This window comes from Pongo abelii, chromosome 5 (genome assembly GCF_028885655.2).
Source record: "Pongo abelii isolate AG06213 chromosome 5, NHGRI_mPonAbe1-v2.0_pri, whole genome shotgun sequence".
Classification (NCBI taxonomy): Eukaryota; Metazoa; Chordata; class Mammalia; order Primates; family Hominidae; genus Pongo; species Pongo abelii.
Window position 1 is genome coordinate 86,395,917 of NC_071990.2, and position 26,582 is coordinate 86,422,498.

Below are 26,582 nucleotides of genomic sequence, written 5' to 3' on the forward strand. Positions count from 1 at the left end.
GTGCTGGGATTACAGGCGTGAGCCACCGCTCGCAGCCAACAAATTTTAGAAAGCAAAATTGAATAGCCTAAATCTTCTGAATTCGATTTCATACCCCTACAAATTAACCACAAAAGTTTAGTCAAAGACTATGCCCCAGTTAGAATATTTAATTGGATTTTATTTATTTATTTATTTATTTATTTGAGACGGAATCTCGCTCTGTCGTCAGGCTGGAGTGCAGTGGCTGGATCTCGGCTCACTTCAACCTCCGCCTCCCGGGTTCAAGTGATTCTTTTCAGCCTCCCAAGTAGCTGGGACTACAGGCACGTGCCACCACGCCCAGCTAATTTTTGTATTTTTTAGTAGAGATGGGGTTTCGCCATGTTGGCCAGGATGGTCTCCATCTCTTGACCTAATGACCTGCCTGCTGCGCCCTCTCAGAGTGCTGAGATTACCTGCATGAGCCACCAAGCCCGGCCCAATTTGATTTTAAAACAAAAATTTAAATAAATTATTCTAAGTATATTTTGGATTAAACAAAAAATTAAAGATCAAAATAGAATTGCAATAAACATTTATTTGGGCTGAATAACAAAAAGCTGAGCATTAAAATCAATATTCAACAAGACCAAGGCCAAATATGAGTATCATAATGATAAAATAAACTTCTAGAACACAAAAATAAAACCTGATATTTTATTTTTTTAACTTTAATTATTGCCAGGAACAGTGGCTAGCACCTGTAATCTCAGCTACTCGGAAGGCTAAGACAGGAGGATCTCTGGAGCCCAGAAATTCCAGGCTGCAGTGAGCTATGATCTCGAACGGCACTCTAGCCTGGGCAAAAGAGTGAGTTCCATCTCTAAAAACAATTTAATTATTATTGCAATTCTATCATCAAATTATAAATGCCTAAGACTAGCATAGAGGAACACAAATTTCTCAGCACTGTTACCTGCTAGATTCCTCCTGCAGAAATCTGCTGCATGTTTGCCATACTAAATAGATGTTCGCTTTCAAGTAAGGCAGTCTGTACTGGGACCTCAAGTCTGAATAGGCATTATCTAGGTGAAGAGGTAGGGAAAGAGGAATCCAGGCTGAAGGAACAACACGTGTCAAAGCAGAGGGGTAAGATAAATATGGGGGCTTCTAGAAATGGAAAAAAGTTCATTGTAGTCAGAATGCAGAGTGGGCAAAAGGCAGGGCTGGGGAAGGAGAACTTCTTGCAAGATGTGATATTGGTGAGGTAATATACCATCATATTAGGAAAGCCTTGCACACCACCTAGAGCTGAGGCTTTCACACTTTTTTGACCATGACTAAAAGAAAAAGATATATTTCATAATACCACCAGCTTACACATTTCATGTATATGTATATAAGAACTATATTTCATGAGAATACTTTTACTATGTCCAAAGCTCTTTTGTATTTTCTATTTCATGTTCACTTTTACTTTTAAAAAATTCTGTTTGTCTTCTACTAGACTACACTGAGCCTTTGTGTGAATTAGAAATAAGTATTCTGTCTAGGCAGATATAGCTTAGAGACTGTGAAGACCAGGCCTTGAAGACTGGAAGGGGCAGTGGAAAGTGACTTTATCCAAAAAAGATGCCCCTTCCTCAAGTTGGATTAAGCTCCACATATTTGCCCCCAACATTTGGAGAGCGTGGGGCAAGAGTGCAAATGGAAGCCTACATACCCTTAAGTCTATTTAAAACCATAGACCAATCTAACCAATCAATAAATAAAATGTGTTCTGGCCGGGCGTGGTGGCTCACACCTGTAATCCTAGCACTTTGGGAGGCCGAGTCGGGCGGTTCACCTGAGTCAGGAGTTCAAGACCAGCCTGGCTAACATGGTGAAACCGCATCTCTACAAAAATACAAAATATTTGCTGGGCATTATGGCAGGTGCTTGTAATCCCAGCTACTCAGGAGGCTGAGGTGGGAGAATTGCTTGAACCTGGGAGGGGGAGGTTGCAGTGAGCTGAGATGGCACCGTTGCACTCCAGCCTGGACGACAGAGAGATTCCATCTCAAAAAAAAAAAAAAAGTGTTCTACCCTTCTACCTCAACTTATATAACTTCATAATGACCTCAAAGATTCAGGTTCCAATTTAGAATTCTTGGACTCAGAATTCAATGTAGGCACATAACTTCAAGCCTGCTCCCCTTCTTTTCCCACCCTGAATTCCACCCTATCCAAAAAGGGCTTTTTGTCCATTTACATCTGAACACTCTGTCCTAGTAATCCAAGTTGTATTCACCATTCCCTCTCCTCCCAGAAAATAGTTAGAAGTGAACTCTGAACTGTTTGAGTAGGAAAATATATAGTCCTGGGTAGCTGAACTAGAATAGTGTGTGTGTGTGTGTGCGTGTGTTCATGAGATAGAGTATTGCTATGTTGCTTAGGCTGGACACGAAATCCTAGGCTCAAGCAATCCTTCTGCCTCAGCCTCCTGAGTAGCTGAGACTACAGGCATGTGCCACCATGCCTAGTTGAAAATGGATTTTCATGTCAAAGTGGCATGGCATGAGAAATCCAAGAGCAAGTTCCTCTAAAGACTTGCTACTCAAAATGTGGTCCTTGGACGCAGCATGGAAACCCCTGGAGAGTGTGCAAAAATGAGGAACCTCAGGTGTCATCTCAGACCAATTAAATAAGAATCTGCAATCCCAAATTGATTTGCATACACTTTGGAGATTAGACACACTACTATCAAGTGGGGGGCCCAGACTAGTGGCTTCTTTTCGTTGGCCTAAGGTCATTACTGCACCCCCATGTCAGGATGCAAAGCAGAACAGGCAGAGTGCAGGCTGGATTTCTGATCCCTTTTTCCTTTTGAGTATCATTGTGTAAAATGCAACTGTAGGGGAAGGCTCTGGCAAGTCTCAGAAATGTTTGTTTTTTGTTTTTCTGAGACAGAGTCTTGCTCTGTCACCCAGGCTGGAGTGCAGTGGTGCCATCTCGGCTCACTGCAGCTTCTGCCTCCTGATTTCAAGGGATTCTCCTAACTCAGCCTCCCAGGTAGCTGGGATTACAGGTGTGCGCTGCCACATCCGGCTAATTTTTGGTAGTAGAGACAGGGTTTCGCCATGATGGCCAGGCTGGTCTTGAATTCGTGACCTCAGGTGATCCGCCTGCCTCGGCCTCCCAAAGTGCTGGGATTATAGGTGTGAGCCACCACTCCTGGCCCTGAAGATTCTTAGAATGTCATTGTCTTCTTTGTTTCTTCAAAGCAAGATCTGATTCCCCAGTGGAAAGCATGGCCTTTTTGTGCTCACTGAGACTCAGCACATTTCTTTTGTACTCACTTCGAGCCTTACTGAACTCCCACATACCATGGGTCCACTGGAATCCTGTGCTCATGAGGCATCATGGCTACTGTAAAGAAATGGAGGAGCAAAAAATGGTAGGCACACATATTGCATATATCTTCCCCTGCTCACACATGTACTCTATTGTCCATTAGACTTCACTTACAAAATACAAGTTTAAAGATAAAATTATTAAGAATTTCAAGTTGGCAACAGTAGAGCTTAAAATCAAGCATGGAGCCCTTTGAGTGCAAAGCACTAGGTGACTGCACAGGTCATCTGCCCATGAATCCCACTTTGAGAGCCACAGCAGAGGCAAGAAGACCAATATAGAGAGCACTATAATAATCAAGACGAAAAAAAGATGATGGCTAAGACTGTTATCTGTTGACATTGGCAAGGGCAAATTCAGTGGAGTGATGGAAGCAAAGGTGAGAATGCAGTGGGCAACAATCTGAGTAGATCAGCATACAAGGCAGATGTAGACAACTCGTTCAAGAAATGTGGCTGTAAAAGAAGAATGAGGGATGACTTGGTAGCTAGAAGGAAACTTGAAGGCAAGGAATATTATAATTTTTATGTAAAGAGATTTGGGACATTTAAAAGTGGGAGGAGCCAGAAGAGAGGGAGAAGTAGAAAATAGAGGATAAAAAAGAGATAATCTATATGTCTAGGCTTTTAGGAGGGCAGTTAAGCTCTACAGCAAGGGCAGAGATCTTCGTTTTGCTTACTATTTTGTGCCGATTATAGCACATTAATTTCCTAGGGCTTTTATAACAAAGTATCACAAACTGGGTGGCTCAAAACAATAAAAAGTTGTTATCTCACAGTCCTGGAGAGTAGAAGTCTGAAATCAAAGTTGGTAGAGCCATGCTCCCTCTGAAACATTTCTTGTCTCTTCTCAGCTTCTGGTGGTATTCAGGCAATCTATGGCATTCCTTGGCTTGCAACTACATAACTCCAACCTCTACCTTTATCATCACATGATGTTTTTTCTGTGTCTCTGTCTTTTTTATGGCCCTCTGTTATAAAGACTGCAGTCATATTGGATTAGGACCCACCCTACTCCAGCATCACCTCATTTTAACTCACTACATCTGCAATGATCCTATTTCCATTTTGTGGTACTAGGGATTAAGACTTCAACATATCTTTTTTGGGAAGACATAATTCAACCTACAACAAACTAGTAAATTCTGTATTTGTTGAATGAATGAATGTGATTCAGAGCACTGGAGGAGAAATTTGCCTTACCCCAGAGGACACCATACTTTGTAGTGAGAGGGAATGAAAAACAGTGGATACAAATGAAAGCTGGTGTGAGGAAATTGTGTCATCTGACAACATCAAAATTCTCCATGAAGGAGGTAAAATCATATTTTTAGGTGAGGAAAGAATTGAGATAGGGGAGAAAGGAGTGAAGAGATGTGGAGGAGAAAGGAAGTCTGAGGAACGAAAACTGACAAAGTGGCTGGGTGCGGTGGCTCATGCTTGTAATCCCAGCACTTTGGGAGGCTGACGCAGATGTATCGCAAGGTCAGGAGTTCTAGACCAGCCTGACCAACATGGTGAAACACCGTCTCTACTAAAAATACAAAAATTAGCCGGGTGTGTTGGCACGTGCCTGTAGTCCCAGCTATTTGGGAGGCTGAGGTGGGAGAATCACTGAACCTGAGAGGTGGAGGTTGCAGTTAGCCGAGACCATGCCATTGCACTCTAGCCTGGGTGACAGAGTGAGACTCTGTCTCAAAAAAAAAAAAAAAAAGAAAACTGAATAGGGAAATAAGAATTGCCTGTAGTATTGACAGCCTGGTTGAGTTGGAGACTATACATTTATGGTGGCATAAGTCTGTGCTGCCATGTGATTTAGGCAGCAAGGCTCAGTAATACTGGCATGTTATTGGGAAAGGCAATTGGTTGAATCAATCCATAGCTGGGGTTTTTCCAGGTAGTGTTACAGACCAATGGGTTCTTCTTGCCCACTGCACAGAAAAGCCAATACAATGAGATAGCAGTGTTGCAACAGAGAGTTTAATTATAGCAAGGCAACTAAATGGAAGGATGGGAGATATTTCTCAAATCTGACTCCCCGAGAACTCAGAGGCTAGGGTTTTGAAAGATAATTTGGTGGGCTGGGTCTAGGGAATGAATGCTGCTGATTGGTTAGGGATGAAATCATAGGGACATTGAAATTGTCTTTGTGCCCTGAATCAGTTTCTGCTTGGGGGGTGTCAGGGAATCACAGGACCCAGAGAGTCAGTTCTTTGGCATGGGTCACAGGTACAGCTAGCATCTGCCAGGATGCCAAAGTCGGAAATTATCTCAAAGACCAGTCTTAGATTTTACAATAGTAATGTTATTTATAGGAGCAATTAGGGTTACAAATCTTGTGACCTCCAGCTCTGTAACTCCTGAAGAGTAAACAATTATAGAAAAGCAAGCTAGGGAACAATGGCTTGTTATCGTTTAACTGTGTCTACGTCTTCACAGAATTCAGGCCACTCCCATAATTCTAACCTTGTGGACTTTCATTAGCTTTAGGGAGGCAGTTTTGGTTCCTGAACAATAAGGGGTTAGTTTTAAGAAGGGACTGCTGTCATCCTTGCTTTAAACTATAAACTAAAGTCTTCCCATAGTTAGCTTGAACTACGCCCGGGAATGAGCAAGAGTAGTTAGGCCTTGTGAAGTTAGAAGCAAGATAGAGTCAGTTATGTTAGATTTCTCTCATTGTTATAATTTTTGCAAAAGTGATTTCAGTAGTTGCCCAGGAAAGAAGACAGGGTAAGGAAGTTGGGAATATTGCATGAGAGGGCCACCGATAAACCTCGAAATTAGGCTGGATAGGAAGGGAAGTTAAAAACAAGTAGGATTTGATATGAAATGCAGAGGTCCTTAACTTTTCGTGCCATAGACCACTTTGCCAGTCTGGTGAAGCCTATTGACCCCTTCTCAAAACATATTTAAAAATGCATAAAAGATGCTCTTCCATTTACAATGAGGTTATGTTCCAAAAAACCCCATTGAAAATATTGTAAGTTGAAAATGCATTTAATATAACTAACCTACTGAACAACATAGTTTTCTTAGTCTACCTTAAATGTGCTCAGAACACTTACTTTATCTTATAATTAGGCAGAATCATCTAACGCAAAGTTAAAATGTTGACTATCTCATATGCTTTATTAAATACTGCAGTAAAGTGAAAAACAGAATGGTTGTATGAGTATTTGACCTACAGTTTCTACTGAAAATGTATTGCTTTCACACCGTTGTAAAGATGAAAAATCATAAGTTGAACCATTGTAAGTTGGGGACCATCTGTATAAGATTACAAATGAAACCCTTTACATTAAAATACAACTATCAAAATATTTAAACAAACCAAAAGTGTCCCATAGTAATATATGTGCTTCTTTGCATTAAATAACAAAATCTGTGACAGGCTTAAAGAGTATCATAATTTCTACATAGAAATAATGTAGAGGTTTACATATTTGTATCTGATCTCAACTGTAAGATATATGAAAATAGCTGTGGGTCTCAGTTCCTCTGGGAAGGTAAGAGCCTAACTCTGGTGGGCAAGTGGGCACCTTACTCCAATTTGCAATAATTGCCTTTCTAATTTCATGGACATTAGATGCCACATGGATGAAAGAGGCAAACACCATATCCACATCCCATTCTACCCCAAACTTCAGATCCTGGCTGTCCTTTTCTGACATGGCAAGCAGGTCGGCAGCCACCAGGAAGGTCTACACCCTTTTTGCTGCCCAAGGAGCCACAATTTTCCATTGCTATCACCAGGAGGTCAGTACCTTTCTGCTCCGACTGCAGAGAAATAAGTTATTACATCTGTGGATCTTGCTGCCCCTTTCCACTATCTTACAAATGTTCTTGTAGTCCAGCCACAGGAAGTTCTCATCATAGTTTTCCATGTAGGCATTATCCAGTGTGATCTGAAGGTGGCTCCCTTCTTCAGCTCCACCTCCATGGGGACACTGCTCTGTGTGAGCCCAGTTCAGATCTCAGGCCCGTTAGTGTCCAGAGCCACAGCAACTAGCCGCTAGAGATTGGGGTCAGAAACAAGGCTTTCCATAGTTGTGCACACGTTCCTGATGGTCTCTGCGTGGTATTCGTAAGTTCAGACAAGCCATATTAATTCCAGACTTAATCATCAACATTTCCACCAATCAGGAAGCTAGGCCAATAGTCCAGATGATGCCAGTGTTCTGGGCTGTGGGGGTGGCCAGTAAGTGTTCAGGCAGCACACATGCTACAGCAGTGTGTCAGCCACCACTGTGGGCAGCTGCTGAGTCTGAAATGAAGGCCCTCCTGGCTTCACTGTGGGGCTTCCACTTGGCTTCTGAGGTCTTCCAGCGTTTTCTGGCTCAGACTACTTGTAAATGCAGACAGGTCAGGAGCCTAGGGACATTCACTCCTGTCCATTATATATGTTTTATTTCCAGAATGTCTATTTGATTGTTTTCATGTCATCCAAATTATTTTTGATGGTCTTTCATTGCTGTATCATACACCAATGCCTTCCTTTATTTCTTTAAACATTTTAACATACTCATTTTATAATTTTTACTTAAAATTTCTGTATCTGAAGTCCTTGTGAGTCTGGTCTTGAGGTTTGAAGATTTTGCTAATTCTTATTCATGCTGGCTCAGTTCCTTGTGTGTTTTGGATTTTTTTTTTTACTTTTGAATGTTTTTAAGTTGACATATAATTGTACATATTCATGGGGTACATACTGATGTTTCAATATATATAATGTATAGTCATCAGATCAGGGCAATTAGCACATCCACCATCTCAAACATTTATCATTTCTTTGTGTTAGGAACATTCAATATCCTTCTTCAAGTTATCTGAAAGTATGTATTATTGTTAACTATAGTCATCCCACAGTGGTGTAGAACACTAGAACTTATTCCTCCTACCCAGCTATAATTTTATATGCTTTTTTTTTTTTTTTTTTTTTTTGAGATGGAGTTTTGCTTTTGTTGCCCAGGCTGGAGTGTAGTGGCGCAATCTTGGCTCACCGCAACCTCTGCCTCCCGGGTCAAGCGATTCTCCTGCCTCAGCCTCCTGAGTAGCTGGAATTACAGGTATGCACCACCATGCCCAGTTACTTTTTTGTATTTTTAGTAGAGACGGGGTTTCTCCATGTTGGTCAATCTGGTCTTGAACTCCTGACCTCAGGTGATCCGCCCACCTCGGCCTCCCAAAGTGCTGGGATTATAGGCATGAGCCACCACACCTGGCCTTAATTTTAAATCCTTTAACAAATCTCTCCCTATCTTCCCATCTCCCATACCCCTGCCAATCTCTAGTATCCTTTGTTCTACATTTTACTTCTATGAGATCAACTTATTTTTTTTTTTTAATTTTTTTTTTTGAGACAAAGTCTCACTCTTGTCGCCCAGGCTGGAGTGCAATGGCGCGATCTTGGCTCACTGCAACCTCCGCCTCCTGGATTCAAGCAATTCTCCTGCCTCAGCCTCTTGAGTAGCTGGGATTACAGGCACCCGCCACCACACCCGTCTAATTTTCATGTTTTTAGTAGAGACGGGGTTTCACCATGTTGGCCAGGCTGGTCTTGGACTCCTGACCTCAGGTGATCCACCCACCTCAGCTTCCCAATGTGCTGGGATTACAGGCGTGAGCCACCATGCCCGGCGAGATCAACTTTTTTTAGTTTCCACATGAGTGAGAACATGTGGTGTTTAACTTTCTGTTCCTGGCTTATTTCACTTAACATAGTGTCTTCCAGTTCCATTAATGTTACTGCAAATGACATGATGTCATCTTTTTTATGACTGAATAGTAGCCCATTGTGTATATATACACACCACATTTTCCATTTTTTTTCTTTTTGAGACAGGGTCTTGCTCTGTTGCTCAGGTTGGAGTGCAGTGGTGCTATCATGGCTCACTGCATGGCTCATTGCAGCCTCAATCTCCTGGGCTCAAGTGATCCTCCCACCTCAGCCTCCCAAGGAACTGGGACTACAGGCACACACTACTGTACTTAGCTAATTTTTTAAATTTTTCATAGAGATGGAATCTTGCTATGTTGCCCAGGCTGGTTTTAAACTCCTTGGCTCAAGCAATTCTCCTGCTTCAGCTTCCCAAAGTGCTGGGATTGCAAGTGTGAGTCACTGTGTCCAGCCTAAATTTTATTTATCCATTTATCTGTTGTTGGACACCTAGGTTGATTTCATATCTTAGCTATTGTGAATAGTGGTGCAATAAACATGGGGATGCAGATGACTCTTTGGAAAAAAAAATAGCTGTGCTTTCTATTGGTGACAAACCCATAGATATTGCTAGTACTATTGTGGTGTACAGTTTATATTTGTTATTGAAAGAAATGCTAAATTTCAGTTAGTGTTTAGTAAAAGTATACATATTTTCCCCTGTCCAAGTTCATAGACTTCTTGAATTTTATCCATGGCTCTCTATGGGACAGTGGAATCCCAGGTAAAAAGGACTGAAGTGGAGGGAGAAAGTGGAGGAAGTCAAAGAACTGATAAACCAAATTGTTTGGACATTGACATGTAAATATTAGAAATAGATATTACAGAATAGAGCCACGAACCTGGTACCAAACTCTTCAAAATTAATAAGGGGCAGTAACCACAAAGTAAGAAAATGATAGCCTTGAAGTAAGACAAAAGGTAACAAGCCAGGTGGCATGAACATGAAAAGATCAGGGGGGTTTTACATAAAGATGGAGGAGTAATTGTTAAGAAGTGGCAGTAGGGAGGCCGGGCATGGTGGCTCACGTCTGTAATCCCAGCACTTTGGGGGGCTGAGGCGGGCAAATCACTTGAGGCCAGGAGTTCAACACTAGCCTGGTCAACATGGTGAAACCTTGTCTCTACTAAAAATATATAAATTAGGCCGGTCATGGTGGCTCACACCTGTAATTGCAGCACTTTGGGAGGCAGAGGCAGGTGGATTACTTGAAGTCAGGAGTTCAAGACCAGCCTGGCCAACATGGTGAAACCCCATTTCTACTAAAAATACAAAAATTAGCTGGGTGTGGTGGCACACGACTGTAATCCCAGCTACTTGGGAGGCTGAGGCAGAGAATTGCTTGAACCTGGGAGGTGGAGACTGCAGTGAGCCGGGAGCATGCCACTGCACTCCAGCTTGGGCAACAGGGCAAGACTCCATCTCAAAAAAATAAAATAAAATAAAAAAAAATAAATAAAAATACATACATTGGCTGGGTGTGGTGACATGCATCTGTAATCCCAGCTACTAGGGAGGCTGAGCCATAAGAATCGCTTGAACCTGGGAGCCGGAGGTTGCAGTGAGCCGAGATTGTGCCAATGCCCTCCAGCCTGGGTGACAGAGTGAGACACTGTCTCAAAAAAAAAAAAAAAAAAAAAAAAAAAAGTGGCAGTACGGAGCAAGGAAGATAGTAACCTTAACTTCATACCTGAGGGAGGAAGCAAGCTGCAGCAAGAGAAAGCAGTACCCTAAGGAAGGAAGAATCAGATTTTAATTAGGGCAAGGAGGTGGAAGAAATGCATGCACACAAAAAAAATGGTCGAGGATATAGGGGTAGTTTCTTATCCCTGTAGACTGTGCAGTGGAAAGACTGAGAGAGAGAGGGCCATGTTGGGGGGTAGTGTAGACTAGAATGGCTGCAAATGGATATGAGAGGATAGATTACCAAAGAGGTTTAATTTTTTAATGGTAATATAAACCCACTAGCTAGATATTATTCTACTGTCCAGAGATAACCAGTGTATCATTAAACATTTGGACTATTTATTGCTATAAACTTTGTCATCATGATAAAATTAAAGGCAACCTAAATTTCTAAAATTGATTAAATAACCATTTAATATCTACAAAAATAAAATGCAGCCAGGCACAGTGGCTCACACCTGTAATTGTAGCACTTTGGGAGGCCAAGGCAGGTGGATCACTTGAGGTCAGGAGTTCGAGACCAGTCTGGCCAACATGGTGAAACCCCATCTCTACTAAAAATACAAAAATTAGCTGGGCATGGTGGCGTGCACTGCAGCCTGGGCAACCAAGTGAGACTCCGTCTCAAAAAAAAAAATTAAAAAATAATCCAGGCACGGTGGCTCACGCCTGTAATCCCAGCACTTTGGGAGGCCGAGGTGGGCAGATCTCAAGGTCAAAAGATTGAGACTATCCTGGCCAACATAGTGAAACCCTGTCTCTTCTAAAAATACAAAAAGTAGCTGGGTATGGTGGCACGTGCCTGTAGTCCCAGCTACTCGGGAGGCTGAGACAGGAGAATTGCTTGAACCCGGGAGGCGCAGGTTGCAGTGAGCCGAGATCGCGCCACTGCACTCCAGCCTGGCAACAGAGTGAGACTGTCTCAAAAAAAAAAAAAAGAATTAAAAAAATGCTCTCAATATTGCCAATGAAAAGAATGAGTAGGAGAATTTTTAATAATGTTGAAAATTGTCAGGATAGAAATTCAATGAGCTGGGTGTGGTGGCCTTCGCCTGTAGTCCGATTTACTGGGGAGGCTGAAGCCAAGAATTGCTTAAGCACTGGAGTTCGAGGCCAGCCTGGGTTACACAGCAAGATCCCGTGTCTAAAATAAATAAATATTTTTTAAAAAAGAATATTAAATGAAAGGAATCAGGATGACAAACTGTATATAATTCAAATTTTATTAAAATTTATATCTGCATAGAAAAATACATCAAAAATTGTATAACAGTTACCTCTGAGTGGTAGGATTATAGGTTATTTTAATCTTCATATCTTCTTTATTTTCACATTTCATATCTTTTATATATCTTTTTATAATTTTTATAGGTTAAAAAATAGAGCCTGTAGGAAATTAGATACAGTCAAACACCTCAAAACCTCATGCCTAAAAATTGAAAATGTATACTTTACTTACTCTGGAGGTATGTGTTCTCCAGAATAATTTTTTATTGAAGTTAAAATTTGATAAATAAATACCAAGAAAATGGTTAACAGAAAACTGTGTAGGACACAGTTTCTCTTATTTGGATTTCACTGGATCTCTCAAGCTTAATAGGTTGTATTTATTCTTTATTTTTGAGACAGGGTCTTGCTCTGTTGCCCAGGCTAGGATGCAGTGGCACAAACACAGCTCACTGCAGCCTTGACCTCCTGGACTTCTCACGCCTCAGCCTCCCAAGTAGCTGGGACCACAGACTTGTGCTACCATGCTTGGCTAATTTTTAAAATTTTCATAGAGACGGGTCTCACATTGTGTTGCCCAGGCTGGCCTTGAATTCCTATGCTCAAGTGATCCTCCCACCTTGGCCTCCCTAAGTGCTGGCATTATAGACATGAGCCACCGTGCCTGGCCAGTTGTATTTATTCTATATTATATAGAATGGTCAAATAAATTTAAGTTTCTATTATATGAATCATTCATTAACCATAAATCTACAAAGAATATTAACATAGTTTTTGAGCGTATTGTACTTCCTGAAATATGACTGTTTAGTAAGATAGGCAATAATACAATGGACAAGACTGGTATCACTAGTTGATAGGAACTGTTTAATGTGTACAGTTGACCCTCTATTTTTTTTTTTTTTGACGGAGTTTTGCTCTTGTTGCCCAGGTTGGAGAGCAGTGGTGTGATCTGGGCTCACTGCAACCTCTGCCTCTTGGATTCAAGCGATTCTTCTGCCTCAGCCTCTGGAGTAGCTTGGATTACAGGCGTGCGCCACCATGCCCAGCAATTTTTTTTGTATTATTAGTAGAGATGGGGTTTTACCATGTTGGCCAGGCTGGTCTCGAGCTTCTGACCTCGGGTGATCCACCTGCCTTGGCCTCCCAAAGTGCTGGGATTACAGGCATGAGCCACTGCACCGGGCCGACCCTCTGTATCTGTGGGTTTCATGTCCACGGATTCAACCAACTGCAAAACAAAAATATTAGGAAAAGAACAATTAAAAATAACAGTACAACAATAAGAAATGACAAAAATACAGCAACTATTTACAACATAGCATTTACATTGTATGTATTAGTTTTTTTTTTTTTTGTTTTTTGTTTTTTTTTTTTTTTGAGACCAGAGACCAGGTCTTTCTTGCTCTATCACCCAGCAGCTGCAGTGGAGTGGTGTGATCTTGGATCACTGCAACCCCTGCCTCCAGGGGTCAAGCGATTCTCTCACATCAGCCTCCTGAGTAGCTGGGATTACAGGCGCACGCCACCATGCCCGGCTAATTTTTTATTTTTATTTTATTTGAGACAGAGTCTCGCCCTGTCACCCAGGCTGTAGTGCAATGGTGTAGTCTCAGCTCACTGCAACCTCTGACTCCCGGGTTCAAACAATCCTGCCTCAGCCTCCCGAGTAGCTGGGATTACAGGTGCCCGCCACCATGCCCACCTATTCGTTGTATTTTTAGTAGAGACAGCGTTTTACCATGTCGGCGAGGCTAGTCTCACACTCCTGACATCGTTGGCCTCCCAAAGTGCTGGGATTACAGGCATGAGCCACCGCACCAGCCTAATTTTTATATTTGTAGAGATGGGGTTTCACCATGTCGCCCAAGCTAGTCTCGAACTTCCGGACTCAAGCAATTTGTCTGCCTTGGCCTCCCAAAGTAGTGGGATTACAGGCATGAGCCACTGCATCTGGCCACATTGTATTAGGTATTATAAGTAATCTAGAGATGAAAATTACTTAAATTACAATCACGCACAGTATAATGACCTTTTCTGGCCAAAGATGGACCTCATACATGATAGTAGTTCCATAAGATTACAATGCACTATTTTTACTGTATCTTTTTTATGTTTAGATACATATATACTTACTATTATTTTACACTTGTCTATAGTATTCAGTACAATAACATACTGTACAGGCTTGTACATATATATATACACACATATATATACACATATATCTCAAACCATCCTTTGCTGGCATTAAACTCTCCAGCTGTAAGTTCTTCACCTTGCCAACTGCAGTGGGAGCACTCCAGCACTTTGGGAAGCTGAGGTGAGAGGATCACTTGAGTCCAGGAATTTGAGACCAACCGGGGTAACAGAGAGAGACCCTGTTTCCACGAAAAAAGGAAAAAAAAAAAGCCAGTTGTGTGTGGTGGCATGCACCTGCTAGTTGCAGCTACTTGGGAGGCTCCTGGGCTCAAGTCATCTGTGTGTCTTGGCCTCCCAAAGTGCTGGACTTATAGGTGTGAGCCACCACTCCCTGCCATGCTGGTTTTTTTTGTTTTTGTTTTTTTTTTGAAATGAAGTCTTCACTCTGTGGCCCAGGCTGGAGTGCAGTGGTGCAGACTTCGCTCACTGCAACCTCCGCCTCCTGGGTTTGAGTGATTCTCCTGCCTCAGCCTCCTGAGTAGCTGGGATTATAAAAGCCTGCCACCACGCCTGGCTAATTTTTGTATTTTTAGTAGAGATGGGTTTTCGCCATGTTGGCCAGGCTGGTCTTAAACTCCTGACTTCGCAGATCACATATTTTTTTAACTGAAGGGATCTGATGGACTTAACTTATTCGAACGTAGTGGCTCACAATGTTGTGTTTACTGATATGCATAGAAACACCCAATTTTATTAACAGTTATAGCTAATGCATAATGACAAGCGCTATATTAAACATTTTATATGCATTATTTCTTTTCTTGTTCTTTTTTTTTTAGATGTAGTCTCCATCTGTCATCCAGATTGAAGTGCAATGGCGCGATCTAGGCTCACTGCAACCTCCACCTCCCGGGTTCAAGTGATTCTCCTGCCTCAGCCTCTCGAGCAGCTGGGATTACAGGCGCCCACCACCACGCCTGGCTACTTTTTGTATTTTTATATTTTTAGTAGAGATAGGGTTTCACCATGTTGGCCAGGCTAGACTTGAACTCCTGACATCCAGTGATCTGCCCACCTCGGCCTCCCAGAGTGCTGGAATTACAGGCGTGAGCCACCTCATCTGGCCTGCATTATTTCATTTAATGCATGTAAAGTGTCTCTAAAGCATATGCTCTGACTGGAATACCCTGAATTTAATCACAAAGAGAACATATGAGAGCACTGTAGAATCATGAAGACATTATATATCTATATGGACAGGTGGGCTACGTTTGTGGCAGCAGGAAATGGCCCTGTTCTGTTACAGCACTAGCCAGAACACAATAAAACCAAATTATGAAGAAACACAATATCTTTTGTTAGAAATTAAATCAACTTAAAAAATTCACAGATTAAAAAAATTTTATTCTATAAATTTCAAACATGTACAAAAATAGAGAAAGAGTATAATAAACTCCCAAGAGCCCATCATCCAACATTAACAATTATCAACTTCAGGCTAATCTTGTTTCATCTCTACCCTTCAACCACTTCCTTTGTTTTCTGTATTATTTTGCAACAAATCTCAGACATCAAATCATGTCATCCATAAACAACTCAGTATATATGTCTAAAAGATACAGCCTCTTTAACAACAAAAAGAGCCACAATGCCATTATCACACCTAACAAAGTCCCCATTATTTTTTAATACATGAAATAGCCTGTGTTTAAACATATAGCTCATAAATTCATTTTTTTTAACAATATTGAATGAGAATCCAACTGGGATGCAAACATTGAGAATGTTGATATATCTTTTCAGTTTCTTGATTTATAGGTTACCCATTCATCTCTTGTTTGGTTGGTTTCTTTCCTTGCAATTTATTTGTTATAGAAATCATTTGTAGAGTTTTCCATAGTCTGGATTTTGCTGATTGTATCTTTGTAATGTAGTTTAACATATTTCTTTGTAATCTGTAAATTAGTAATTATATCCAGAGGCTTTATCAAATTCATATTCATTTTTGTTGTTTTCAGACAAGAGTCTGAAATAGGCAGAGGCAAATTCTTTCTTCAGGGACATATAATATCTCATCACCTCTTTTTTGGATGTTAGCAGTCATTGATATTTATTGCCTATATATTAATTCATTAGAATGTTGCAAAATGATGATCTTCTAATTATGCCAATCTTTTTTCATTGTTAACTGGAATATATCAATAAAGACAAATTTTTTATCACCTTTTATTTGGTTATGTCAGTACAGTTAGTATTGGAAAGTCCCTTTATTTGCAGTTCTGAAACTGATGATTAGCATCCTTTAACACTTATATTAAATTCAGTTTTTAAAAGTATCATTCTGAATTCATAGATTTGAAGACATATTATGTCTTTTTCTCTATTTTTTCTCTATTACACTTCAATAATAGTCAAATTTTCCATCTTTGGAAAGTGAGAGACTCTCCAGGTTGACTCCTGAGTTCCTTTTTTTTTTTTTTTTTTTTTGGATCTCCCTCTGTCACCCAGGCTAGAGTGCAGTGGCGAGATCTCGGCTCACTGCAACCTCCACTTCCCAGGTTCAAGCAATTCTCCTGCCTCAGCCTCCTGAGTAGTAGGATTACAGCTGGGCCATGCTCAGCTAATTTTTGTATTTTTAGTAGAGATGGGATTTCACCACGTTGGCCAGGCTGGTCTCAAACTCCTGGCCTGAAGTGATCTGCCTGTTTTGTAGTCCTCGCTGGGATTACAGGTGTGAGCCACCGCGCTTGGCCTCCTGAGTTCTTTTAACACAACTCCAGCAGTCTGGCTACCTGTTATAGCAATGTACAACAAGCTCATCTTGTACATTTCCTGTCTCAGATCTGTTTCCTTTTAGTGGTAAGTGGTATTTAGAGGCCACAATCTGGGCCCTAGGGGTAGGGTTCATAGATTTTGATGTGTATGAATCATACTTGGAGTTTCTGTGTTTTCTTTCACAGTGGTTCCCATTTGACTAAGAGTGAAATCCTTTCAATGGCCCATTAAGCCCTACATAAGCTGCAGGCCTTGCTTCCTTTCTCACTATGCATACTCCTTCCTATGGGCCACTGCTATGGAAATGCCCTTTTCCCAGATATATGCACAGATCAATCTCTCACCCTCTGTTAGGTGAGAGATTGAGCTATGCACATGTCTAAATGTCTGCTTAATTAATCTCAACTTTTCATTGAAGCCTATTCTGTCAACCCCATTTACTTCAATTGCCTCTCAGACGAGAGAATCCCCATTTGAAACTGCAATACTAATTATCTCCCCAAACCCACTCCCAATGTCTCATATTCTATTTTTTCTGTGTCATTTCTCATTTTTTAACATAGCTTATAATTTATTTATTATATAATGTCCTTCTCCTCTTCCTACAATGTAAGCTCCACAAGGGCAGAGGTTTTTGTTTGGTTCACTACTGTATCTTTAGTGCCTAGGATAGTACCTATACATGGTAGGCATTCAGGATATTTGTGCAATGAACAAATGAATGCAAACCTTAGTATATTTCTGAATCATCACACACTTAGTCTATCAGTATGGTTCAATCTCCTGAGGAACAGATTAAATTGAAAGCAAGCAATATCCTTCAAGAAAGTGAGCTATATCAATATGTGGGGACAAGTCCACGAATTTCAAAACTATCCTGACATTTCTGGGCATGAGGCCAAACTCTCAACAATGTTTGTGTCCCTCCCTTCCTCCCTCCCTCCCTTCCTTCCTCTCTTTCTTTTTCTTTCTCTCCCTTCCTCCCTTTCTCTCTCTCTCTCTTTTCTCTCTTTCTTTCTCTTGAGATGGGGTCTTGCTGTGCCTAGGCTGGTCTTAAACTTCTGGGCTCAAGCGATTCTCTTGCCTCAGCCTCCGGAGTAGCTGGGATTACAGGTGCATGCCACCAAGCCAGGCTAATTTTTGTATTTTTAGTAGAGATGGGGTTTCACCATGTTGGCTAAGCTGGTCTCGAACTCCTGACCTCAAGTGATCTGCCCGCCTCGGCCTCCCAAAGTGCTGGGATTACAGGTGTGTGCCACCACGCCTGGCTGCTTTTTTCTTTTTTTAAGGGCTAGTCAGTGTACATTCACTTTTGAAAAAGAAATGTAACATAAACTCAGAATCTCCATCAGCAATGAAATTCAAGTCAGAATTACGATGTATCTCAAGGAGTACACCTTACTATTGCTCCAGAGTAGTTTAGTGTGTTTAATGTTTATGTTCTCATTGAAGCAATTAAACTAATCAACTATTAGCAACAATTCCCAAACTGTACTTTTGTTAGTTTTTATTTTACTTATTTTGTTTTTTGAGACGGAGTCTTGCTCTGTCACCCAGGCTGGAGTCCAGTGGCACCATCTTGGCTCACTGCAACATCTGCCTCCTGGGTTCAAGCAATTCTCCTGCTTCAGCCTCCCAAGTAGCTGGGATTACAGGCGTGTGCCACCACACCAGGCTAATTTTTGTATTTTTAGTAGAGATGGGGTTTCACCGTGTTGGCCAAGCTGGTCTCGAACTCCTGACCTCAAGTGATCTGCCTGCCTTGGCCTCCCAAAGTGCTGCGATTACAGGCGTGAACCACCGTGCCCGGCCTTAATCAACTACTTTTATACAAAAGTACAGGTTAGGGCCGGTGCGGTGGCTCACGCCTGTAATCCCAACACTTTGGGAGGCTGAGGCGGGCAGATCACGAGGTCAAGAGATCTAGACCATCCTGGCCAACATGGTGAAACCCTGTCTCTACTAAAAATACAAAAATTAGCTGGGCGTAGTGGCAAGCGCCTGTAGTCCCAGCTACTTGGGAGGCTGAAGCAGGAGAATTGCGTGATCCCAGGAGGCAGATGTTGCAGTGAGCCAAGATGGTGCCACTGGACTCCAGCCTGGGTGACACAGCAAGACTCCGTCTCAAAAAACAAAATAAATAAAATAAAAACTAACAAAAGTACAGTTTGGGAATTGTTGCTAATAGTTGATTAGTTTAATTGCTTCAATGAGAACATAAACATTAAACACACTAAACTACTCTGGAGCAATAGTAAGGTGTACTCCTTGAGATACATCGTAATTCTGACTTGAATTTCATTGCTGATGGAGATTGAGTTTATGTTACATTTCTTTTGTAGTCCCAGCTACTCAGGAGGCTGAGGCAGGAGAATCACTTGAACCCGGGAGGCAGAGGTTGCAGTGAGCTGAGATGGCACCACTGCACTCCAGCCTGGCGACAGAGCACGACTCTGTCTCAAAAAAAAAGTAGTTGATTAAAATTATTTGGTATAGGTGTGGCCACTCATATCCAATAATCCCAGCTACTCAGGAGGCTGAGGCAGGAGGACCACTTGAGGTCTAGAGTTCAAGACCAGCTTGGGCTACACAGTGAGCTCTCAAAGTGGCTAGGTAAGGAGACTCACACTTGTAATCTCCACACTTTTGGAGGCCAAGCTGGAAGGATCACTTGAGGTCAGGAGTTTAAGAGCAGCCTGGGCAACATAGTGACACCCCGTCCCTACAAAAAGTAATACAAATCAGCTGAGCTTGGTGGCACATGCTAGAGGATCTCCTGGTTATTTGGGAGGCTGAGTGGGAGGATCCCTTGAGCCCAAGAGTTCAAGATGGCAGTAAGCTATGATTAGGCCACTGCATTCCAGCCTGGGTGACAGAGTGAGAACCTGTCTCTAAAATAATTAATGATGATAATAATAATGATAATGTTATTTGGCCTATATTTTTGTTACTGCTCATATCCATATTTTTAATGTACTCAGTGTGTTTTTATTGACGGTATGGCCTTCAGTTATGAAAAATATGGATATGAGCATAATAAAGACACAGTGCAAATAACTTTAAATAACTTTTTCTTTTTTTTTTTGAGAAAGGGTCTCACTCTTGCCCAGCTAGAGTGCAGTGGCACAATCATAGCTCACTGCAGTCTTGAACTCCTGGGCTCAAGCAATCCTCCCATCTCAGCCGCCACGTAGCCAGATCCTCCAAGTAGCCCAGCTAATTTTTTAACACTTTGTAGAGACGGTCTTGCTATGTTGCCCACTGGTCTCAAATTCCTGGCTTCAAGTGATCTTCCCACTTTGGCCTCCCAAAGTACTGGGAGTTTACAGGTATGAGTCACTGCACCTGGCCTAATCAACTATTTTTGTACAAAGAACAATTTGGGGTTTGTTGCTAATAGTTGGTCACTTTAACTGCATCAATAAGAACATAGGCATAAAACACACTAAACTTCTCTAGGGCAATAGCAAGGCATGTTCTTTGGGGTATATCTCAATTCTGACTTTTGAATCTCATCACCGATAATGATTCTGGGCTTACATTATACTTGTTTTTGGGGTATTCAAAATATGAATTTTGGGGGTGTACAGTCAGGCCACAACAGCTTCCAACTTTTCTCATTTCTATCTCTTTTGGAGAATTTAAATCACACCACCAGTTCCACCCTAAAAAACATGTTGAACTCCATTCCATTAGATATTTTATGGATGCCATTACATTGTCCTAGGCACCAAGTTTAAACAGAGATTAAAGGGAAGTCTCTGCTTTAGAAGAATTGACACTCCAGGTCCAGAAGGGAGAAACCAATAATCACAACATGTTATATGGCTCATTGCATAGTATAATTGGAGAGGGGCTTATTCTACCCTGTTTTCAACGGCACATTTCTATAGCACATCTGATCCTCTGTCATTACCTGTGACAATTTTCCAGCCCTCTCCTGTTTTTTTTTTCCTTCCCTGATCAGCTTGGGATTACAAGGTCAATACAGTAATTTTAGCACTTTTACCTGCATCCTCAGTACTCCTGGCCCATTATTCCTCTGCTCCTCCTGGTCAGTTTATCCCTGATTTTGGATTAATCCAGTCTATCTGCTTTCTGCTCCCAAGGAGATAAGCACCACATGATACTGAAGAAATATGCTGATTATCTTTGTTAAAGTTGGTGGTTTTCAGCCTTAGCTAATACTTTATCAATGCTAGGCAAATTTATACCTTGTCCATGGTCAGCTCCATTTTCTCCAAATCTGCAGTGTCTGATGAAAAAGTCTTATCATACTTCCTAAATTCCTCATCTTATTCTCTCCTGAAGATCACTTTGTCTGTTACTTTGCAAAGTCATGGTCAGACACTAACTTCTTCAGTTTTCACCAATGGTCTGTGTTAAATCCAAAGCAATTTCCAGCAAGTTTTGCTTGGTTCTTATCCTTCTTTTTCTTGGCTCATTTCATTCCAGGCATCCTTGGTTTTCTACTTAGTTTCTGTTCCTAACAAATATGGCCCTTGAACTTGGCAGCAGATTCCTGCGTCCTGATTTTTGTCCCTTGGCACAAATTATTCTCTAGGATTTAAATAAACATGGAATGTCCTAATCCTGAAAGGCCACAGGGTTCAACTCTTGGACTTCTTTTTTCTCTATTGGTGATCTCATCTAATCTTATGGCTTTAAATATGCCTTCCATATGTTGATGACTCCCAATTTTATTTATTTAGTCAGGCCTCTCCTCTGAACTGTGGACCTCTATATCTAACTGCCTACTCAAAAATCCCAATTTGAATATCATATGCTATTTAAACTTAACATGTTCAAAATCAAGCCAACAGAACATTTTTGGGAGTGATGGATATAGTCATCATCTTGTGTTGATGGTTTCATGAGTATATTCCTATGAAAAAACCCATCAAATTGTATACTTTTTAAATGTACACACTTTTGCACATCAGTTATATTCACTACAGGAGACAAGGACAGTTTCCTGATCTCAGTGAAGTGATGCACATTTGTAAATTATTATCACCTTCAAATGATAGATTTTTTTGCATATTCCGAAGTGCCTTTTCCATTGCTCTTTTCAACTATAATAAATGAAGTAACAAGAAAGATAAAGTTCTCAAATAGGTTGGACTGGACTGTACTTGGTTTGGGATTCTGATTAAACCCTCGTAACTGACAACTCAGCTATATGGCATGCTGAGACCTCAGCAGTGGAATAGTAGTACGGGGAGGAGACCGGGACTCATGAGAGTAAGACAAGGAGTCTGGTTCTCATACTGAAAATGTATCCTCTTCTGCCCCAAGATGCTCTCTACAAGATGTTACTCTATAGGATGGAGTAAGATCGGAGGCAGTGGCAATATTCAGACAGTTAAGTCATGTATACTAATATATACTTATAACTAAGTACTGTAAGTATTGTTTGGATCCAGAACCAAGCTTTTGGAAAGGCAGGAAGGAGGGTCCCACTCCCATTAAAGGACTGGCAAAAGATAAGTAGGTTATTCTAGTAGGCTGATTCAAACAAAGGCTCTAATCCCAACTGGGGAACTGTTACAAAAACCATGAAAACAGCTAAAAGCTCTTTCATACACACAGGGCAGTGAGGATTGATGTTAGTTCACAGGACACTTGACTGGAGAGCCAAGCACAGTGGATATTGGGTTTCTGGCAATAGAACTAATTTTAGAAAGCACCAAATGGTAGGTTTGAGCTTACTGTATTTTAAGATTACCTGGAAGCCTGGTGTAAGGCAGAGGAAAAATTCCTGTTGGCTGAAGTCACTAAAGTCAGACACGTAAATTATCTTTCAACTTCTGAAACCAATCAGAGTCAAGCATATCCCAGTCTATTATAGTGAAGCTCCTTAAGGATTTTTTTTTTTTAGCCTGGTCGGTTGCCCAGGATAGAGGATAGAGGTGCAATCATCGCCAATTGTAGCTTCAACCTCCTAGGTTCAAGTGATCCTATCTCAGCCTCTTGAGTAGCTGCAACAAGCGCATGTCACCACATCCAGTTTTTTTTATTTGTAGAGATGACAACTTGCTGTTTCCAGGATGGTCTCTTCCTGGGCTCAAGCAGAGTGCCGGGATTACAGGCATGAGCCACTGCACCTGGTCCCAAGCAGCAGCTATGCTCTGGAGGGTAAACTTAGGCAAATGATCTTAACCAATATCGCCTGAGTTTTTGGAGGCTATTACAGACTAACAGCCTCCTGTGTGATTAGAAATTGCCATCAAGGAGTCAGTAACTGAAACTGAGCTTTCAAGTTCAATTCCATTCAAGTTAAACCTTTTTGGATCTGACTCTCATTACAGGAATAGTCTTACATTTGTAACTTCCTTGCTCAAGAATCTTAAGGTATTTATAACATCTCAGTTTTCTGTCCTACACTTATCCACCCTGTTGGTACCCAAATCCTCAATATTTGTCTCAGACTCTGAACCATACTGTCTTTGCTCAGTTATTTCTTAGGCCTATCGTCCCAACATCTGTGCTGGTTTACACTCAAATCCACTTGGTTCTATTTTCAAGAATTCTTCATAGGTTGACTTTTCCTTGGCATCTTGTGCCACTATTGACAAAACGGTGTTTTATTTCAGGAGTCTTGGCAGAGCCTCGCACAGGCCAATGCTTATAAATGTGGAGTACTAATTTCGATAGATAATGTGACACATTAAAAGATCTATTGGGAGGCAAGGGAGGTAGAAGGAGCTACAGGAAAAGCAGTCAGAGGGCTCCAAAGCAAATAGTCTATTTCACAACTTTGCCTTGTTTGCCAGCTTTAACAAAAGGGTAATGGCACTCTTCCTTGAAAACTAGAATCTCAATAGTCTTTTACCACATACTGTATAACAGTGCCTGGCCCTATTCTAGGCACTTTTGAACTAATGAAACACAGATCTTAAAATTTTATGCAGAAGTTGTGGGAGGGGGAGAAAGACAATGATTAACAGAGTTTTAAGTACAGTAGGTAAGGGCATCAGAGATCAAGGGTATAAATATAAACGCAAGCAATGCTTTCAACCGCCATCTTACACACACTACCTTCATAGTGAAGGTACATTTTCTATCTCCAAATGTTACATGCCTAAGGCTTCTCTCATTTTATTTGGTAGTATCAGATAGTATTATGTAACCCATCCTGCCAAATGACCTCTTCCTAGATTTTAGCAATCCTGAATATCTTTACCAGATTGTTTTATCAGTGACCTTCCCTCATGACCATACTTAATAAACTACTAATATTGTTCTATTGTGCTCTTTATTTTCTGTATCTCATTCCCCCGCTTCTCAACTTAAGCATCCAGGCTTTCAAAATTATAGTTACAACAAAACTAAACATTCCATGATTTGCTTAGTAACAATTACTTTTAATTCCTGTCTCTCCACTCTTACACTGATCCAAAAACCCTTACATCGTACCCTGCAAAAACCCGAAACATTCATTCAGAGTAATCTGATCACAAGGCTGGTTAGTGGATTTTCCATTTAATGCTCCCCATGTTATTTCAGGACCTATTTAGAAGTAATAACAAAAAGGAACATAATCCAAAATTACATGTTTTATTTTCATGTTTGTAAAACGAAGAGCTGTTTTCTGGATGGTTTTCTTATCAGCTTTTCACACAACAGTCAAGTAAACCTCGTGGCACTAGCCCTAGAAAAGGAAAAACACGAGATTCTTACAAGACTACCAACATTCCAACAGCTGATGTAAAAGCATTAAAAGTATTTAAAAAAAAAAAAAAGTATTGTCCTTATAACGGTCCATCTCAGAAGCCAGATCCGTAAAAGTTTTTTTTTCAACAGAAGTTCAGGTTCGGGATAAGATCATCACAGATAAGACCAAGGACACGATATTCACTAATCTCTAAGCAAACAGAAAAACTCAACTTACAGAAATCGTTGCAACTTTGGAACTTCCAAGACAATCTGGCCTCTATCAATGGGCAGACAGCGACCCTCACTGTTGGCAGAAAAAAAAAAAAACCCAGGATTTTATAACACAACTGTTAAAAAATCACGGCAACAAAATTTACTCCACCTCTGAATTACTGGTCTTAATCTCAGAAGCCGAATCCGTACTTATTTTTCTTCAGGTTATCAGCTTCGGGATAGGTTTCATCATTGATTAGACCAATGAGACCTTGTACATGTACACACATTAAACTGCACTTCTGTGACACTGACCACAAACCAAGGTAAAGCTAAAAGGCAAGTATTATAGTACAAACATTACAGAACTTTTAAGCCATACAACCTACTTCAAAATGAAGCTGCTAGTCAGTGACATCCGACATTCATTATCTTCACTGGCTACTCGTCCACACTCAGAATGCTGTTCAATGACAAAAAAAATTCGGTTTAGTCTAGGTGTGGATTAAATGCTATGCTCAATCATAAAGTACTAAAACAACACATACCTGTTAAGTGTCAGGTTTTAACCAAGCGATTTTCCATTAAATATTCTCCCAGATGTTCTGGAATTTTTTTCGTGTATCTAACAAAAAAAAGTAAATTTCAAACTATGCAACAGTTCCTATTCCTGTAAATCAACAGGTTTACTCCTTTAGTTTGGAAACTAAGCTTAACTAAGCTCTTACCTTTGCATCTTCACAGAACTGCTCCGCTGTGCCACTGAAGACAGCGCCATTGTTCCTGCGGGAAATCGGTATTTAAGCATTCTCGCAGAAATGTCACACTCCAAGGTGTTTTTCCACACAAAACCCTTCCCCTTCATTAATCCGAATTGCACACAACGCCGCCTTCGAACAGCTGTCTCAATACTGGGTCGAGGCTTCCCATTTTAAAACAACGCCGACGGAAGGCCTTCGCCATTTTAGTAAAGGCCCCTTGCTCTTAAAACTAACCCTCCGCCCCAACTGAGGTGGTTTTTCCGCCGCCGCTCAGGCACATGCCTGAGGCCAGCAAGTTCGGCGCCCGTAGCCGATCAGCGGTCTCCTCACGCCAAAACTCGGAGCCTGTGGCCGTCACGATTCAACCTCAGTACATGTGGCGGTCGCGCCGCACGTTTCCCACGTGCAAGCTTTCAACTCTCAGCACTCTAAGCTCTTCACCAAGATGGCTTCACAGGATTAAAGCTCTTAACTCGGCCTGCGCCACCATCTTTTGCTCGGGTACTAGCCCGCAACACCCACTCACCTACCACACTACCAAATGCTCGCGGAGGCCGACGTAAAAGACCGACAGGTGCAGCCAGTAGCTCCTTATATAGCCTCCCGGAGTCAGAACGAGGCCATCCCGCCCTCTCGCACCTATTGGACATGGAAGTAGACAGGGGTGTGGTCACGAATTAGCGGGAGCGCGCGCGGTGGCTTTTCTGAGGCCCGTTCCGCGTTGTGGAGCGCGCCGCAGGCCGGCCGCGCGCCCGGCCAGTTCCCGGCGCGCGCCCGGCCAGTTCCCGGCGCGCGCCCGCAGGCGCACTGCGAGGCGCGCTTGCGAGTCTGGCGGCCGACTCGGCCCTACGTGGCGCGGGTGTGGCGCCAGAATTCAAACAGCTGCAGTTGGAAACGACGCTTTCGCCTGCCACGAGCCAAGTCCGTCCAGGACAGATTGGGTCCGAGAGTGGACACAAGTTTTGCAGCGCAGGGCGGCCTCAGCTAAGGACCGATTCGAGAAGCCGGGCTGGCTGTCCGGCGCTGGGCTGTAGTGGGCCCCCAGCGGAGGC

General features: G+C 41.7%; 1 long non-coding RNA gene, 2 other non-coding genes and 1 pseudogene across 4 annotated transcripts; all 4 read right to left on the bottom strand.

Moving 5' to 3' along the window:
• Positions 1-5,243: 5,243 nt before the first annotated feature.
• Positions 5,244-21,132, bottom strand: LOC100457453 (pyruvate kinase PKM-like; annotated as a pseudogene).
• Positions 21,133-24,443: 3,311 nt separating this feature from the next.
• On the bottom strand, positions 24,444-26,131 carry LOC100455393 (uncharacterized). Of its 2 annotated transcripts, XR_002915407.3 has the most exons (6): positions 26,057-26,131; positions 25,498-25,552; positions 25,318-25,394; positions 25,159-25,232; positions 24,792-24,860; positions 24,444-24,551 (listed from the first exon to the last, which is right to left on the bottom strand). It is a non-coding gene; the product is annotated as an uncharacterized LOC100455393 (long non-coding RNA). The 2 variants fall into 2 exon arrangements; XR_655217.4 differs by having other exon boundaries at positions 25,498-26,094.
• Positions 24,664-24,736, bottom strand: LOC112134045 (small nucleolar RNA SNORD50). The gene has a single exon (XR_002915629.1). It is a non-coding gene; the product is annotated as a small nucleolar RNA SNORD50 (small nucleolar RNA).
• On the bottom strand, positions 24,958-25,027 carry LOC112134046 (small nucleolar RNA SNORD50). Its single transcript, XR_002915630.1, has one exon. It is a non-coding gene; the product is annotated as a small nucleolar RNA SNORD50 (small nucleolar RNA).
• Positions 26,132-26,582: the final 451 nt, after the last annotated feature.